The sequence below is a fragment of the Myotis daubentonii genome, chromosome 3, assembly GCF_963259705.1.
Source record: "Myotis daubentonii chromosome 3, mMyoDau2.1, whole genome shotgun sequence".
NCBI classification, from domain to species: domain Eukaryota; kingdom Metazoa; phylum Chordata; class Mammalia; order Chiroptera; family Vespertilionidae; genus Myotis; species Myotis daubentonii.
Window position 1 is genome coordinate 159,173,268 of NC_081842.1, and position 17,559 is coordinate 159,190,826.

Here is a 17,559-nt window from a genome sequence, read left to right on the forward strand (position 1 = left end):
CATCCAGTTCCCCCCCAGCCCCCTTCCCCTCTGACATCTGTCAGCCTGTTCCATGTATTCATACCTCTAGTTCTATTTTATTCATTAGTTTTAAATGCAGGTTTATTGATAGGTACAGTGCCCAATTATACAACATCCAAATAGCAGAGGGTTTTATTTTAAATATTACAATAAATTTTTAACCATAGTTGAAAAGTTAAAGTCAGTGGTATTCGGGCAGGCTAAATAGCCATCTCAGACAGTGATTAAGAAAATTGAATTTATTTAGGGAAAAGGGGATGGGAGATGGAGGTATCCAAAGGGAGAGGTACACAGCATTGAGCCAAAGGGATTGGGTCCATGATGGCAGCAAAAAATACACTTAGGACAATAAAACAAGGAAGGGCATAGAAGAAGCAACAGGAGAGCCTGGGCTGCTTTGGCTCAAAGGGGGCCTTGGAGACCTTCAGGGGGTTAGCCAGGGATGAGCTGCCTCTGCCCATTGCTCCCTGGTTGCAAGTCTCGTGGGGTCCCTTAGAGGTTGCGGGATACCTGCCTGTGGGGGAATGGCATGGGCATGCTCCTTGGAGGGAGAGAGTGCACTGGGTCCTTTGTCCTGAGCATATTTATCTCTTTCTTGCAGATGGACATCTTAGGGGAGGTGTCAGGGGAGGGTCTTAATAGAATGTTCATCATCTTTCTAGGTGTGCTCTTTCAGGGTCATGGTCTCCACTGATTGGTTGGTGCCAGGGCAGGGGGTCATTAGTCAATGTCGCTGGTCCTGAGATAGTCACAATGTCACTTGTCTGCTTTTGCTGCTTTTCTGGGCCTGGAACTGAGATACAATGGAGGCCTAGATGTTATTTGTAGGGAGGAAAAGTCAGGGGGCCTAAATCACCTGACCAGTGATATGCTAGGGGAGGATAGGTTACCCTGAGGGTGAGGTTCTTGTTTTCCCAGTTTTGCCTCTTGCTAGGCACCTGGGGCTTTCTTTCTTGGTGAGTTTCTATACCTGGCCGGTCAGCCTTGCACTCCTCATGTCTAAGAATAGTAATTGCATTTACCTGCCCTAATACCCCTAAATAGGGCCTTTTCCCCTTCCTTCTTCTCATAAGTCTTTGTCCATAATTTAGTAAAAAGCTTAGCTACCCCACTTTATTATAACTTAGTGTCACATCTCCCCAAGCTAGCAACAGCATTTTAATCATCTTTCAATCCCCAACTCCATAGAATAAATAGACCATTAATTTCCCCCAAAATAATGAATAGCGTGTATCTTGGGCAACCACAAGACTGCAGAGCCAAAGCTGCCATGCCAGTTCCCCTGCGCGTCCTGAGAGGTTACTGAACTCCTGCATGTGATGCTGAGAACACACAGGGGCACAGGGTGGCCCCCTGGAGCCCGGCGCAGGCTTCCCCACCTCGGATTCTCACAGGGCAGCCTCATGTGGGATTATTCCTTAGAACTCAGAAAATAACTAATTAAATAAGCAGTTCAGAAGATATTGTAAAACATGGGAGCTGCAACCCTAAACTATTCTATATGGTACAGATGATTATATACAGAATTTAATACCACATTTATATAAACTATGCATGCTAACCATAATTTCTACTCTTCATTTAAACTTGTTCATTGAAAAATGCCATAAACTGCTTTATAATTATGGGAGCTTTATTGATAATAGTTTGTCTTAAAATTCAAAGCATTTAATTGGCTTCCCCATCCACCCGCATAGTCCTGGTTTGCCTGGGGGGAAGGAGAGCATGAGTCAGCGACTGAGTGTAGGGAGCAGCGCTCTGGAACCACTCGGAGGGAATAGAGCAGAGCAGGTTGCAGCGCAAGGCGGGTCCGTCCTGGCTCCCATCCAGAAAGGGTTTTATTGGAGAAGTAGAGTAATGCCTCTATTAATGAAGAAGCTATGTTCAAACAGCACACTTTATTGTCAGAATCTTTACTACCATAGCTGGAGATATATGAGGCATGAGGGATATATTCCAGTATGTCAGTAGGCGAGCCAGTTATGGTCTGATCATATCAACACTAACCGAAATAACATCACCTGTTCTAGAAAATGAAATAATTATGATAAAAGGAGGGTGTAATATTTGGGTTTGGGGAAGTCTGAAAGCAGGGACGTTATAGGCTAGGCTTCTGGGTATAGAAAGTGAATATACATATGGCTCAATATGCCATTTCAAGACCTCCAACCTCCACGTAGAATCTGGAAACAAACCACTATTCTTTATAATGAGAGATTAAAAAGAATGACTAGGCAGATTTGATAAAGAATTCAAATAGAACTTTTATAAATTAAAACACAACTAGAACTAAGCCTCTCCATTTAAGAGTTAGCAGTCATCAAAGGAGAGAGATGGTGAGGCAGTTTTTGTAAGTCCAATTACTCAACAGAGAGTGTGGGACAGTGGAAAGGAAAGACAGGTTTAGAGACCAGACTAACCAGACTGTGTAAACTTGGCTAAATTAGCTCATTCACTGAATATTCAGTCTTCTTCTTCATCAATAAATTAAATGCAATATTATTTACCTAACCAGGCAGTTTAAAGATTTAAGATTATGTAGAAAAAACACTTAGCATGGTGTCAGGCATATACCAACTGTCCGATAGAAAGAGGTTATTATTACAGCTAAAATATTAAATTACATTTACCATCAGCACATCCTTGCAGAAAATGAGATTCAGTAGTATTCATACCCAAAAGCAATTTGTTCCCTATTAAAAGAATTTCAAATGTCAGCAAACAAGAAAAAGTCCTACTTTTATGTAACAGAAAAAGATATGCAAAAGGTAAGTGACTGAAAGATTACAACTACATTAAAATGTAATAAATCAATCTTTCACCAAGTGTAAATCATTGATACTAGATTCTTTCTAATTTTTATTTTATGAGGAAAGAGAAAAGATAGTAAAAGAAGGGAAATAATAGAAGTAGGAGAAGACAGGAATAACAACCTGAAGGAAAAGAAGCCAAAAAGAAGAGAATGAGCATGGTATTAAGAAATCCATGGAACTAGCCCAGGCTGGTTTTGCTCAGTGGATAGAGCATTGGCCTGCAGACTGAAGGATCCCAGGTTCCATTCTGGTCAAGGGCACATGCCCGGGTTGTGGGCCAATCCCCAGTGGGAGGTGTGCAGGAGGCAGCTGATCAATTATTCTCTCTCATCACTGATGTTTCCATCTCTCTCTCCCTCTCTGAAATCAATAAAGATTTTTTTTAAAAAAAGAAATCCATGGAACTAAAAACAAAGGAACAGGATCATCTGGAACCCAAATCTGGCTTTTGCTCCAAGTTTCTGCCAAGCTTTGGAAACCTCAGGTTTCTTCCTTGAGAGATGCAGTGTGAGCAGCAAACAGGAGATAAAATCAGAGGTGATTCAAGGTGGAAGATTGAGGAAAAGATGCTTGCATTGAATTCCAAAGTCTCCATCCTCAACATAAGAGTAAACTTGAAATAAAACATGCCATAGAGTAGTAGTTAGCAAAGAGAATTTCTTGCCATGATCTTGGTTCTGGGTGGAGGAAATAAAAAAATGTCTCCTGATAGTTTATAGATGCAACTGGCCCACATAGAGGTTAGTAACCAAATCTGTGTTACCTATATTATCATAAAATAAAAATGGATAATTTAATTTAATATAAAGTGATCCGGAGAAGGTAGTTCCAATAGGTAACTACCAGAATAAAATATATATTCTCTCTAAAGAAGTTAAAATTCAACCTAGTCCTTGGAAAATAGAATTCTATAAGATATAAGGAAAATAGAGCACCCACAGTAAACAAAAGAAAAATTAGAAGGCATACATGAAGAGAAGGCACCATGAATGGGAATCAGGAGAAACAACAGAAATAAGATATAGGCCCACAGGTGCTTCAGAAATTGGTAGTCTTTTACAGATATAAAATGAATGACATTGACCCATTTAAATAAAAATAAGAAAAGCATGAATATTGATTAGTGAATATGAGATTAAAAATAATGATCAAGCATATTTTTGGATCAAAATAGAACTTCTATAAATGAAAAAAATATTTACATTAAAGGAATCAGTGAATGGATTAAACAAAAGAACAGATAACACTAAAGAGAGAGTTAGAGAACTGGAAAATAAAAAACTATCCAGAACGCACTCTGGAGGAACAAAGAAATATAAAATATGGACACAGATTGTCAGAAATAAACATGAGCCAATCTAATCAAAGTTCCAGATGGAATTAATAGAGAAAATAGGAAAGAGGCAATATTCAAAGAGAAAATGACAGAAATTTTTTCAGAACTGATGAAGCAACACTAACGATCAGATGCAGGAAGCCCCAAAATCCCAAACAGGAAATTAGAAGGACATCACACCGGATCAATTAGAATGAAACTGAATGGCACAAAGTAAAAAAGAAGAATATAATTTCAGCCAGAGAAAAGCGGCAGCTCATCTCCAAAACAACAAGGCAATTAAACTGATGGCTGACTTCTTCGCATCACCAATAGAAGCCAGAGACAGTGAAATGATATCTTCAGTGTTTTGAAGGAAAAAAGAATGTTCAGCACAGAGCTTTATCTGTGTTGCAATATGGAAGCAATCTTTCTGAAACTGGGGAGGAGAAAAAGATATTCTTAGAAAAACAAAAACTGATATTTTTACTACAAAAAGACCTTCACTAAAGGAAACTTCATGCAGAAGGAAATAATCCAAGAATCAAGAACAAATATTGAATTGAACATCTCTGATGTACCTCTTCAAATACTCTTGGTCATACCTTTGGTTCTAGCCACATCGGCACCAGTAAATTATAGGGAGACTTTAATCAGCTTCACACAACTCAGCCTCACAGCACTGTACCATTCACTTTCTCCCCTTGGAATTCTTGCTCATGGTCAAAATATGACCAGCAAGTAATTAAGGCCTCAAAGAATAACCAGAACTTTTGACCAAAGGGAACTGGGAGTGAATTAATAATGTCCCACCTCCCCACACTATTTCTTAACCAAAGTTGACAGTCTGAGACTCACTTAATTAGGTTCATTCTATGGTCCTAAAAGAATACACACCCAGTCACTTCTAATAGTAGCTAACTTAGCAACCCATCTTTGTAATGGTTTCCCTGTTTCACTCCACTGTTCCTCAGCTAACATACTTCCAGATAAACTACTTGCTTCAATCTTTATATTACACCCTACTTTCTAAGGAACCCAGGGTAAAACATGATAATGATTAATTTGTTGAAGGTGGGGACACCAGAAAAGAAGGTAGATTGAAAATATTTCAAAACAAAGACAAGTTGGAGTTTCTAAAGTCCTTTTATTGCATGAGCAATGGGTAAAACGTTGAATAACTTTAGATATAGTTCATTATACATTTTTAAATAGCTATGAAATCACTAAAGTAATAGACATAAACCATATAACTTGCAAAGATGGGAGAGAGAAGAAAGATTGAAGAAGGCAGGGAGAGGTGGATTGGAACTCAGCCAATACAAAATAAGGCAAAGGAGCAGGGAAAAGGTAACAGGTGGGATACGTTTGCCCCAAATCATGGAATACACAATACCAAGAATGAAATGTAATGTAAATTATGTTTTTTGGGTGATGATGTTGTGTCAAAGCAGATTCATCAATCAGAATAAATGTACCCCTCAAGTTGGGAGTGTTGATAATAGGGGAGACTATGCATGTATGGGATGGAGAGTGTACGGAAAATCTTATTTTCCCTTTAATTTTGCAGTGAACCTAAAACTGCTCTAAAAAATAAAGTCTTAATTTTTTTAAGTAGCAAAAAAAGGGACAAATAGAAAGCACAAAATTAAATGAAAAGTAGAAACACTTCAAATACATCAATATAAATTGCCTAAGCTCTCCAAATAAGAGAAAAATATTATATGGATTAAAACAAAATCCAGAGATATGCTGCTTACAACAGATGCCTTTAAAACATAAGGATGCAGAATGTAAACAGTTACTAAAAGAAATAAGAAAACTGAGTCTGGAATAAGCTAAATAATATGCCCAATGTCCCAGGTTTCCAGTGCCTTTTTCTGATCCCAGCATCCAATTGTTTTCCACTATGTCATGCCAGTTCTTGAGGATAAGGCCACTGTCTTATTCCTCTTCGTGTAGCTATGACCCAGCTTGGCAACAAAGCCATGCCTGCTGAATTCATGCAATCAAAATTGTACACGTGTGCAATTTATCAGAAACATGTGGAACATTCTCAAAAAGAGTGACGCTTCATGTAATTTATGAAGATTGATTTGTTCTGATATTTCTAACATAATAAGTGAGCTGTATTTCTTCCTGGAGGAAAAAATCAAGACATAGCTCAACCTAGGAAACCTCTACATGTGTGGTCATTTGTAAGGTGACAGGCAAGACCATGAAATTAGGCCTTTATTTATTTATTGTATGCATATTTATTCATCTAATCTGTGCAGACACTGCGTAGGCATATGGGTACAATGATAACTAAAATGAACCAAATTTTTGCTGCTTTGGAAATTGCAGACTAGTTGTTGCATAGCAAAACTCTAACCTAAAGTATTTTAAAATTTGATTAGTTTGAACAATTTAACTGTTATTACTTGTAGGAAATTTATTGACCACAAGGTAAAATTTCAGCTAATCTTAATTTATCATCTGAATAATCTTGGGCCCATCATTCAGTCCTATAGATCATTTCGCTGCTCTGAGGCTCATGTTTCTTATCTCAAAGTTTGAGAATAACTCCAACCTCTCATTTTGGCAAGTATCTAAGATGATGTGCCAGGCACAGTGATGTTCATAAATGACAGTTCTCTCCAGAACCAAATTGTTACCACCATGCCCCAATTTAATATGTACCATACCCCTTTTTTTAATATTAAGCATTATGCAGTCCAGGAATCAGGTTTCAGAAAAAGGGAGTCATCTAGATGCAGCAAGGCTGTTATTTATTAGAAACAGGTTTACTGAGGTCCAAACAAGAAGGTAATGTATGTATATTTATTCATACTTTGTATCTATTACCCAGATGATGGACTAGCAACTATGATTTGAATAATCTACTGGCATTTACTTGTAATAATGATCCCATTATATTCTGAATAGTTAACACATATAATTTAAGGTATTGCCTTCCACCTCCCAAAAAAAGCGTATGATCTAATGAAAACTTAAAAAGCACTGTTTTGATGATGCTCTCCAAGCTCGCTCTTTAACCAAGCAGATGGAGAAAATGTATTATTGGGTATGCTGCATAAAGCTAAAGACTCTGAAATTAATAGAGACCTGGTTGCCACAGGATATGACTACACCTAATGGGCTATTAAAAATGATTAATATATGTCCTAGTGGGCTAGCAAAGAGAAGGGCCATGATTTTGCATAAAAATGCAGAATTAATTTGACCTATCAGGGCAATACAAAGGGCTAATCTAAATTGCAGAGCACTAACTGTGGGAACAGGCTAGAAGCATTCCCTGGCTTTATGAGCTCCTAAAAAACAATATTTTTTAAAGGAAAAAGAAGGCAGAGTTTACTAGAACAAGCTTTACATTTGGTGTTGCCGCAGTGGCTCAGTCTTTCAGTGGTAAGTGCTATTTTGCCTTTGATTTGCCATGTCAGTGTGCTGTGAGCCAATTGCAAGTGAGGAGCATTAAACAGTGCCTTTGGGGAAAATATGAAACTCCTGAGGATGTTGGGATGAAAGATGCTTTGTAATTGCAAGAGTTTATTATTAATTATTATTATTCAAACTCTCATTTTGCAATATTTCCTATTTCAAATGAACAATATAAAACCTACATTTGCCTTCCAAAACAGAAACTAAAGGTGTTTGAAATATTATACAGCGTTGTGTCTTTACTATTCTGTATTCAGGACCACATATGAATAGAATGTTTTTCTTCTCAGCAGCTATAAGATGGAGCCATTCAATCTCTCACATTGTTTGGATGCCTTAGTGGTTGAAGGAAACATTTCTTTTTTAAAAATTGGATTCTTTTTTTACTGTTTCTTTAAAAAACATTTTCTCTCTAGCTTCAGCTTTGAGCATTACTGATCATTTCTTCTTATTACTATTACCTGTGAAATACTGTCAGTCAAATAATGAACATTAACGGGAGCCACACACATTAGAATAAGTTGTACAGGTGACAAGAAAATTGATTAGGACAATTGTAAAATTAAAAAACATACTCATTAAATATCATCTTTGGAATAAATGACTAAAGATGGTTAACTATATTAATTTTTAACTAACCGTTTCAGGAAATGGGGAGGCCAATCACAGCTGTTTCAAGTATTAATGATGCTGGAGAGAAACAAACTTTCCTCTGCCCTCAAGGTTCTTCTAGCTGGTCTAGCAATCAAATAGACAGGAGATACATTAGCAAGAGCAAATAACCAAATTTAACACGTACATATGTATGGGGACACCACACCTCCCCACCCCTCTATCCCATACCCTGTACCCCTGCACACATGAGAGAGTCAGAGACCCCACAGGCAGGAGAGGTTCAGAGACAGAAAGGGGGATTGAGGTATATATATATGAGACATCCTGAGCTAGGGTTGAGGTAACACACCTTGGGGTTGCACAGGGTCGAGACAGGATGATAAGAAGAGCAGATGTTTAGTAAACAATAGTTTGCCCTGCCATATAGGTGGGTCAAAAAGTTGTTGCCGATAATCTCTTACTATGGGCAGAAGTTTCTCTTGAACCGGTGGTTAATTGCCTTCAGCTCAAAATAGTTTGCATTTCACAGAAGCCCATCTTGGGCTGGCTCATTCTGGACCCACACAACAACAGTCGCTGAATCCAAAAGTTTATTCAATGACAAAAACACTGCACAAATTCATGAGAAGAGGACCCTCATGGCGAGTGGGAAGACTGAGAAAGGGGAAGATTTCTTGAAGAAAACAAAATTCCAGGTTTACAGATGCTTTCTGCTACTGACTGTGCTTGCTTATTTCAATCTTTGTCCCACAGACTCGCAGGGGAAGGAGCACTATACTTTACTTTGTGTGTATTACATGCTGGACACTTGATATATTTATCTTATTTAATCTTTACAAGAACCCTAGGAAGCAGTTATTATTATTAGCCCCATGTCACAAATGCCCAGCGAAACGAAAAACCATGAAGTACTTTGCCCAGGTCACAGGGCTAATAAGCGATAAAGTTGATTTTCACACAGAGATCTTATTAAGACCAAGCCCAAACATTTTCCACCATCTTTATTCATTTATTTATTTTGTTGAACGCCTACTAGGCTTCTGGTTGTGTACTGGGAATGCAATTACTTCTAAGATAACCTTGAGTGGTCCAGCTGTGGTCGGAGGTGGGAATGCACAGTGTATCTGACTGGTGGGGTCAGACTAAACCTCGGTACTTGAGTTCTCGCTAGGAAAGAATTCAGAGCAAGACCCAACTTTAAGAGAACACTTAGCGGGCAAATTACAGAGATAGAAAAAGTAATTCCTGCCCTGACTGGTTTGGCTCAGTGGATAGAGCATCGGCCTGCAGACTGAAAGGTCCCAGGTTCGATTCCGGTCAAGGGCATGTACCTTGGTTGCAGGCACGTCCCCAGTGAGGGGTGTGCAGGAGGCAGCTGATCGATGTTTCTCTCTCATCGATGTTTCTAGCTCTCTATCCCTTTCCCTTCCTCTCTGTAAAAAAGCAATAATATATATATTTTTTTTTTAAAAAAAAGTAATTCCTAGAAGAAAAGTACTTAGGAAATGAGTTACGGAGATAAAGGAAGGGCCCTTGGAGCTTGGGAGTGAGGAAGCTAAGGTAACCTGGGGAGGGGGCGGGGGAGAGGAAGGGAAAAGAGAAAGGCATGGGCATGCTCCCTGGAGGGAGAATGTACTGGGTCCTCCATCCTAAGGATTTTAAGGGCAGAGATTTTAGGGGAAGTCCCAGGGAAAGATCTTAATACAGTGGGGCTTTGACTTACGAGTGTCCGACTGACGAGTTTTTTGAGATACCAGCTATCTCTCAGCAGATTTTTTGCATTGAGTTGATAGAGTAATTTGAGTTAACGAGCTCCGTAACGAGCTCCTGAACGAGCTCGGTCTCAGAACGAATTAAACTCGTAAGTCAAGGCCCCACTGTAGAATATTCAGAAGTTTCCCCGTTCAGGATTGTGGTCTCCATTGATTGATTGGCCAGCACCAGGGCACAGGGTCATTATTCAATGCAGCTGTGGCTGGTTTTATTGCTTATCTTGGCCTGGAGCTGAAATGCAATTGAGGCCTAGATGTTATCTCTAAGGAGGAGAGGTCAGGGAGTCCAAAGGGCCTGACCAGCACTATGCTAGGGGAGGAAAAGTCACTCTGGGGGCAAGGCCCCACCCTACAATTGATTGTCCATTGCCAGGCACCTGGGGCTTTCCACCTGATGACCTTCTGTACTTGGCCCATCGTGCTTGCTCTGCTCAGGTCTATCTAACTGCCTACAGCACAGCCAGTGTGGCTCAGTGTATTGAGCATTATCCCAGGCACCAAGAAGTTGCTGGTTCTATTCTAGTCAGGGCACATGCCCAGGTTGCAGGCTCAATTCCCAGTAGGCGGCATGCAAGAGGCAGCCAGTCAATGTTTCTCTATCATCAATGTTTCTATCTCTCCCTCTCCATTCCTCTCTCTCTAAAAAAAAAATCAATAAAAACATATTTAAATAATAATAATTATAAAGATGAATGTTATCCGAAAAATAAATAAATAAATAAATAAATAAATAAATAAATAAATAAATAAATAAATAAATAAATAACATCAAGTGCCTTAGGGAGGAGAGAGCTCCATCCTGAGATCTGCTACCAGGCAGGGCAGGTCTAAACCAATGTCAGGAAACTTGAAACCAAAATCAGGTCTTCACACATGAGTAGGTGAAGCCAGAGAGGCCAAGAGGAGGCGCCTTTGCAGGGAGATAGAGCAGTGCAGAAAAAGACAGATTCGCCTGAAATTTTTAATTTAGGAAAAGTTCTAGAATGCAAGGTTCAAATTGGGATGTAGGGAGAGTTCACAGGTTGGGTTAGGTTGGTGACCAAAAGTTGTTAAGTGTTTTCTTCACAGGATGGGAACATGACAAAGTTCTCAAATGTCTTTTCCACATAAAAAGGTAGACTATTCATAAAGCATTGCAATCTGTATGAGAAAAGGCAAATAAAATCAATCCTCCAGTAAAATTGGTCAGAAATGTAGATAAAAGCATTGTCTAACAGAAGGGAGAGGGCTGGGGGGAGGGTGAAGAGGGTAAAAGGGGTCAAATTTATGGTGATGAAGCATCCATCCTGTATAAAAACTGCTGTTTGAAATTTTAACCCTGCATTTTGGCTTCTGTAATGCTTGCTGGCTTAAATAATAAGGAAAATAAGACTATTCCCATTTCAGAGAGGCCATTAAACCTTCTCCAGACGAAATTATCAGTGCTGGGGTGAGGCCAAACCTTTGGTCGAGGTCTCAAAGCCCCAGCACATAGGGGCTCTTTAAGAACTTTCAAAGGGAACCAGAAAAAAACCATATTTGGGAGACAAAGAAGGTAAAATGGTATAAATACAGGAAACTTCCTGTGTGATTTCTCCCAGAACTTGAGGGACATTTTCCTCTTGGCCCTTGCGTAATAATAATAAAGGTAACTCCATCTCTCTAAGCGTTGCTTGGGCCTTCTCCGGTTTTCTGTAACAGTAACAGAGGGAGACCAGGCTTCGGTACTGAGCACACAACATACAGATGATGTCTTATAGAATTGTGCACCTGAAACTGATATAATGTTATTAAGCAATGTCATTCCAATAAACTTAATAAACAAAACAAAGCATTGTCTCTGCGTGGAGCATGAAGCAGACTGACCTTCTCATAGCGACCTTCACAACCTGCACCCCTACTCTTGGCACCAGAGCACCCTGAAATTTTAGCAAGGGTCGGTTTGTCTTAGGGGGAGTCGCTTAGTATGAACACATTACCAGAACCAGGAAATGCCCATAAAAGTGGCATACAGTGTAGCCCTCCCATTTCTAGCCTGTGACCCCCTTCCTCTAAAGTCTGCAAAGAGCACTTCCATTTCAGCATTAAACCTAGCTGCTCTGCAATACACTCGAGAGCAATGGTTCTCAACCTTCCTAATGCCACGACCCTTTAATACAGTTCCTCATGTCCTGGTGACCGCCAACCATAAAATTATTTTCGTTGCTACTTCATAACTGTAATTTTGCTACTGTAAACAATATGTAATTATATATGTGTTTTCCGATGGTCTTAGGTGACCCCAGTGAAAGGGTCGTTCGACCCCCAAAGGGGTCGCGACCCACAGGTTGAGAACCGCTGCTCTAGAGCCACTCCACACAGATAGTCCAGAGTAGCCTGGGCACTTTCTCTTGGTCTTTCCATTTAACCTGTGCATTGGCAGGTGATGGGAAGGAAGAATGGGGTGGAGTATCTGATTAGGATGATCGGAAGATAACCCCAGATTGGACAAAACCACCGACAGATTAACTCGAGTTTGCTGGGGGGTACAGGGATCCTCACCAGAGCAGCTGCAGGCCTCTCTTCACACAGCACACCTGCCAGCCCCTGCCGCCATTCCAGGGGCACTGGGGACATTTCCCATTCCTGCTGCAGCCTCTGGGTTTCCAGGTAAAGCACTGAGTAATGTGCTTCATTCTGGGGCTGGGTGGCAAGGGGATACAGCAGGGGCTTTATGTTCACTTTCCATTTCCTTTCAGTATCTTTTGCTCTGCAGATACATCTAAAGGTGAGGAACAGTGAGCAACAGATTGGCATCACAAATTGCCCCACAATCTATACTAATAAAGAGCTAATATGCAAATGAGTGGAATGCCGTAATGGGTAATGGCAAGGTCATTAGCATATTAACTGGGGCATTGCTCTGGAGACTGGTGGAAGTGGGGAGGGCCTAGAGGAGGTGGGACCATCCCGTGCCTTGGAGGGCAGGGGTGAGAGCCCATAGCACCCCCCTCACCAGTCCTTCACCACCCACTGCTCGCACTCTGAGTGCCCCGCGGCTCACCTGCCAGGGGAAGGAGCACAGCACAGCAGGTGGGAGGCTTCCATGCTCTCCTCTGGCGCCATGACGGGCGGAGCTGCCACGTAGCTCCAGAGATGGGGAGGAAGCGGGGAGGCGCCCAGAGAAGGCGGGACCAGCTCGAGGTGACTGGAGGGACTGAAGTTGGGACTTGAAATGGCCGGAGAAGGCTAGAGGGTCTGGGGGCTGGGCCAGGTGCATTGGAGCTCTGCGTGGACAGGTTCAGGTGTCAAGGCAGGGCTGCAGGTGGGTGGGCGGCACCATGAGATATCGCACGCTGGGCTCCTATCCCATCTAATAAAAGACAAAAAGGGTAATTGACAGTACCTTCGCTATGCTTCCCATTGGCTAATCAGGGCGATATGCAAATTTATCACCAACAAAGATGGCGGCTGGAAGCCACGCAGCTGAAGCGAGCAGGAGGCTTGCTTGCTCCAGTGATGGAGGAAGCCAAGGTTCCCTGCCTGCCGCGGCCCGGCTCTGAGCTCCGAAAGCAAGAAAGTTTCAATTATAGAAGCTAAACAAACCACAGATACCTGCTTTCAGCAGGCTGTGGCCTCAGAGCTGGAGCCAGCTCTCAGCTCCAGTGACGGCAACAAAGTTTCAATTATAGAAGGTAAATAAATCCCAGAATAAAAAGAAAAGAAAAAAAGGAGAGGCTGGGAGCTTCAGTCACCGGCCAGCCTGAAAATGGCCCTCAGCCCCTCAACCAGACTGGCCAGGCACCATAGTGGGGACCCCCACCCTAAAGGGGGTGTGGCCAGCTGCAAACAGCCATCAGTCCCTCACCCAGACTGGCCAGGCACCCAAGCAGGACCCCCACCCTGATCCGGGACACCCTTCAGGGCAAACCAGCCAGCTCCCACCTGTGCACCAGGCTTCTATCCTATATAGTAAAAGGGTAATATGCAAACTGACCCTAACAGCAGAAAGACTGGGAATGACTGGTCACTATGACACACACTGACCACCAGGGGGCAGACGCTCAATGCAGGAACTCTCCCCTGGTGGTCAGTGCGCTCCCACATGGGGGAGCTCTGCTCAGCCACAAGCCAGGCTGATGACTGCCAGTGCAGCGGTGGTGGTGGGAACCTCTCCTGCCTCCTCAGCAGCGCTAAAGATGTCTGACTGCAGCTTAGGTCTGCTCCCCGCTGGCAAGTGAACATCCCCCGAGGGCTTCTGGGCTGCCAGAGGGATGTTTGATTGACAGCTTAGGCCCAGTCTCCCGGGGAGCAGGCCTAAGCCAGCAGATGGTCATCCCCCAAGGGGTCCCAGACTGCGAGAGGGCACAGGCTGGGCTGAGGGAACCGCCCCCCCCCCCCCAGTGCACAAATTTTAGTGCACCAGGCCTCTAGTATTTCATAATCATGTGGCTACACAAAATGGAATCATTCCACCAATCACATTCAATTCATGCTACCCAGGCAAGCAAGGACTGTTAAATGAAGCTTGAAAGCAACCATTAGACCCTCAGGGGCTCACTGGGAAGGTTTGTCCATTCCCTGTCTCTCTGTCTCCATTTCTGCCTCCCTTACCTCTCTCTGCCTACTCTCCCCTTCTCCTTCTCCTTCTCTGCCTTTTTCTTCTTCTTCTTCTTCTTCTTCTTCTTCTTCTTCTTCTTCTTCTTCTTCTTCTTCTTCTTCTTCTTCTTCTTCTTCCTCTTCCTTTCTCTCTCTCTCTCTCTCTCTCTCTCTCTCTCTCTCTCTCTCTCTCTCTCCAACTTCTCCAGAAGTCTGCCACAATCCTATAAGATGTATGGAGGTTTATAACATAGGAATAATGCCTTCACTTGATAGAAAGGTGCCAGTCCGTTCTTGACCAACATAGGACATACACTCTCAAAATAAAACTATTTAGAGCAATAAAATGAGCCTCAAACATAATTTCCGTGTATGGCTCTCTGAAATCAAGGGAATAATTGACTACAATGAATTTTTGTGTTAAAAGATAAAGATGGGGCTTAGCCAATCCATCCCAGAGCCTTTCCCCTTTTTTTCCCAAGAATCTTCCTTCAGCCCTAGCTGATTTGGCTCAGTGGATAGAGTGTCAGCCTGCGGGCTGAAGGGTCCCAGGTTTGATTCTGGCCAAGGGCACATGCCTGGATTGTGGGCTCAATCCTCAGTGGGGGGCATGCAGGAGGCAGCCGATCAATGATTCTCTCTCATCATTGATGTTTCTTTCTCTCCCTCTCCCTTCCTCTCTAAAATCAATAATATATATATATTTTTTAAAGAGAATCATTCTTCATGCCAAATGTTCTTTTGCTTTCTTTGGAGAGGTGGGAGTCAGCAAACTGCCAAGTGCAGAGACTATCTCCCGCACATGGGGAAGAACTTCTGGAAGCAGCACACATGCCGTATTAAAAAACAAACAAACAAACCAAAAAACAATTAAAAGTTTCCTGAAACTTGCCTCCTAAACTTATGAATGAATCTAGTATTATACACCTCACTCTGTACTTTCTTCAACACAGATTGGTAATGCACTATTTTATTCCCCTTAAACAATTTAAAATCCCAAAGATGCTGTTTTCAGCAGAGCCTTACCAGGCACATCCATGGGTATGCACTGCAGATATTAGATTGCACATCCTTTTCAGAGTCAGTCACAAGTATGTGTCAGGATTTCAATACTTTCTGCATTGGTTTAAAGAGCTATTTATTATCACAGTCATCTCACCAGTAAATATTTATAGGCAGTTTTATTTCTAGTTTGGGATTTGAGCGCCATATCTTACCATACCTGAAAAAAGGGTGTTGTTGATTTGTTATTTTAGCTTTTGATAGAGAGAGTGTTTATGGCATGGCTATGGGAGGGCTTTTCGTTAATAATTTACAAAATTACCTGCAGTAAAAGCTTCACCTGTTCTTTGTTTTCTTAGCAGCACAAAAGTGGGATCACATATAAACGCTTGCCTCCAGGAGATTTATGTCTACCACGAAAAGAAAATCTCCACTGAGCTTTTTATGAAACATCAAAATTATGGTCTCCTTTAGCAAAACAACACAAAGGCGCCTTGGCTGGGTGAGAGGTACTACCATTATTTGAGGACATCGTCCTTTATCCCTTGTTTAGCCTCTACTTTCCTGTGGCAGCTCCTTTTTGGTTCCATCGATTCTCCTGTTTATATGTGCAATGTGCTAATTTGTCTTTCATTACAGAGAGTTCCAAGTGCCAACCACAGAGGCTAAGCCCGGCCAGAGGACAGGCTCCCAGATGGCTGTGCTTTTTACAGTCTCATTTGAAGCTGCTCCATAGCAGGACTGCTAGCTGGTTGTTTCTTTCTTTTCCCCTGGATTGACCACCCAACCTTGAAGAGGGCAGTGGTCCCCACCTGGCGGCCCCGATATAGCTGCACATGCACATGGAAACGAAGCACAAATGCTCTCCATCACTTGATTTGGACTTAAATCTCTCTTTATTGAATTATGGGGTTTATCATCCACAGAGCAGTTATCAATTAATGACCAATGGGAATTTAGGGGATGTTGCATGGTTATTATACCCAGAGCATTAGACATATGTCACATAAAAGAAGCAGTCTCCTTGAAATTATATGAGCAAGGCTGCCTTTTTCCTATAGAATATTATACATTCTAATGTGAAAATTGAGTTACAAACTTATTAGGAGATAGGAATGGCATGTTCCAAATGGTTGAAGGCTGGCTTATCCACATTTCCAGTAAGCTCCACAGAAATTTAAGGAATGGTGCCCACTGTTTGAGACATTTCTTAAGTTCTTAGGACACTCTTGCCTGTGATGGATTGGGGTTTTGTATGTCAGAGAGCAGAGAGGTAGCTCATTCAGAGCCCTGGCTCCATGGGATCCAACCACCTGCAGATGCTGCTCAGGCCAGGAGAGATGGATTGAGTTGTGTCCCGCCAGGTGGAAGCCGTCCTAAAGCAGAAAGTTTGGCACCTATGCATCTGGATGAAGAGGCCAGGAAGGGCAGAGTAGAGAGAATAATGGGGGAAGATAAGTGGTGACAGGGCTCCAGGATAGACTGGTGGTGAAGAGGAGAGGTCTCCCGGGTCCCAGAGCAGTGATAGCAATCATGGCAGGGCCATTGGGAAAGGGAGGCCAAGAGGACACTCAGCTGACCCTCAAGGATCCCAAACTCTCGGCCTCCAAACAAGTGTTTCATGTCTGCGATAAAAGCTTATTTTGTTTGTTTGTTCTTTGGGAGCATATGGTAGTGGTGGTTGTTGGTTGTTTTTTTGTTTTGTTTTGTTTTATTTTTGTTGTTTTGTTTTTTGTTTTTTTTAACTTATCTGCGATAAAAATATCCTTCCTTCCTGGCTGAAAATATTTAAGGAGTTGCATTCGTTACTTTTGAAGCTGCAATCTAAAATATCAGAAACTCAAAGTCATGACTTTGGGGCATTGTTCTACATTGAGTTTTAGAAAAATTATTGCCATAGTAAGATTTTAAAAATACCAGAAATCAGTGAAATGTTTTCATGTAACTATTCTTTAAATAAATTTGAACAACGCCTAAGTCAAACATTTACCCTAATACATTGCTTTAATTATAAAAGCAGAAG

The 17,559-nt window shown here is 41.8% G+C and overlaps 1 long non-coding RNA gene across 1 annotated transcript; it reads right to left on the reverse strand.

Annotated features, from left to right (window-relative positions):
• Nucleotides 1-362: 362 nt before the first annotated feature.
• On the reverse strand, nucleotides 363-15,644 carry LOC132229457 (uncharacterized). Its single transcript, XR_009451687.1, has 4 exons — nucleotides 15,561-15,644; nucleotides 12,498-12,717; nucleotides 8,230-8,328; nucleotides 363-814 (listed from the first exon to the last, which is right to left on the reverse strand). It is a non-coding gene; the product is annotated as an uncharacterized LOC132229457 (long non-coding RNA).
• Nucleotides 15,645-17,559: the final 1,915 nt, after the last annotated feature.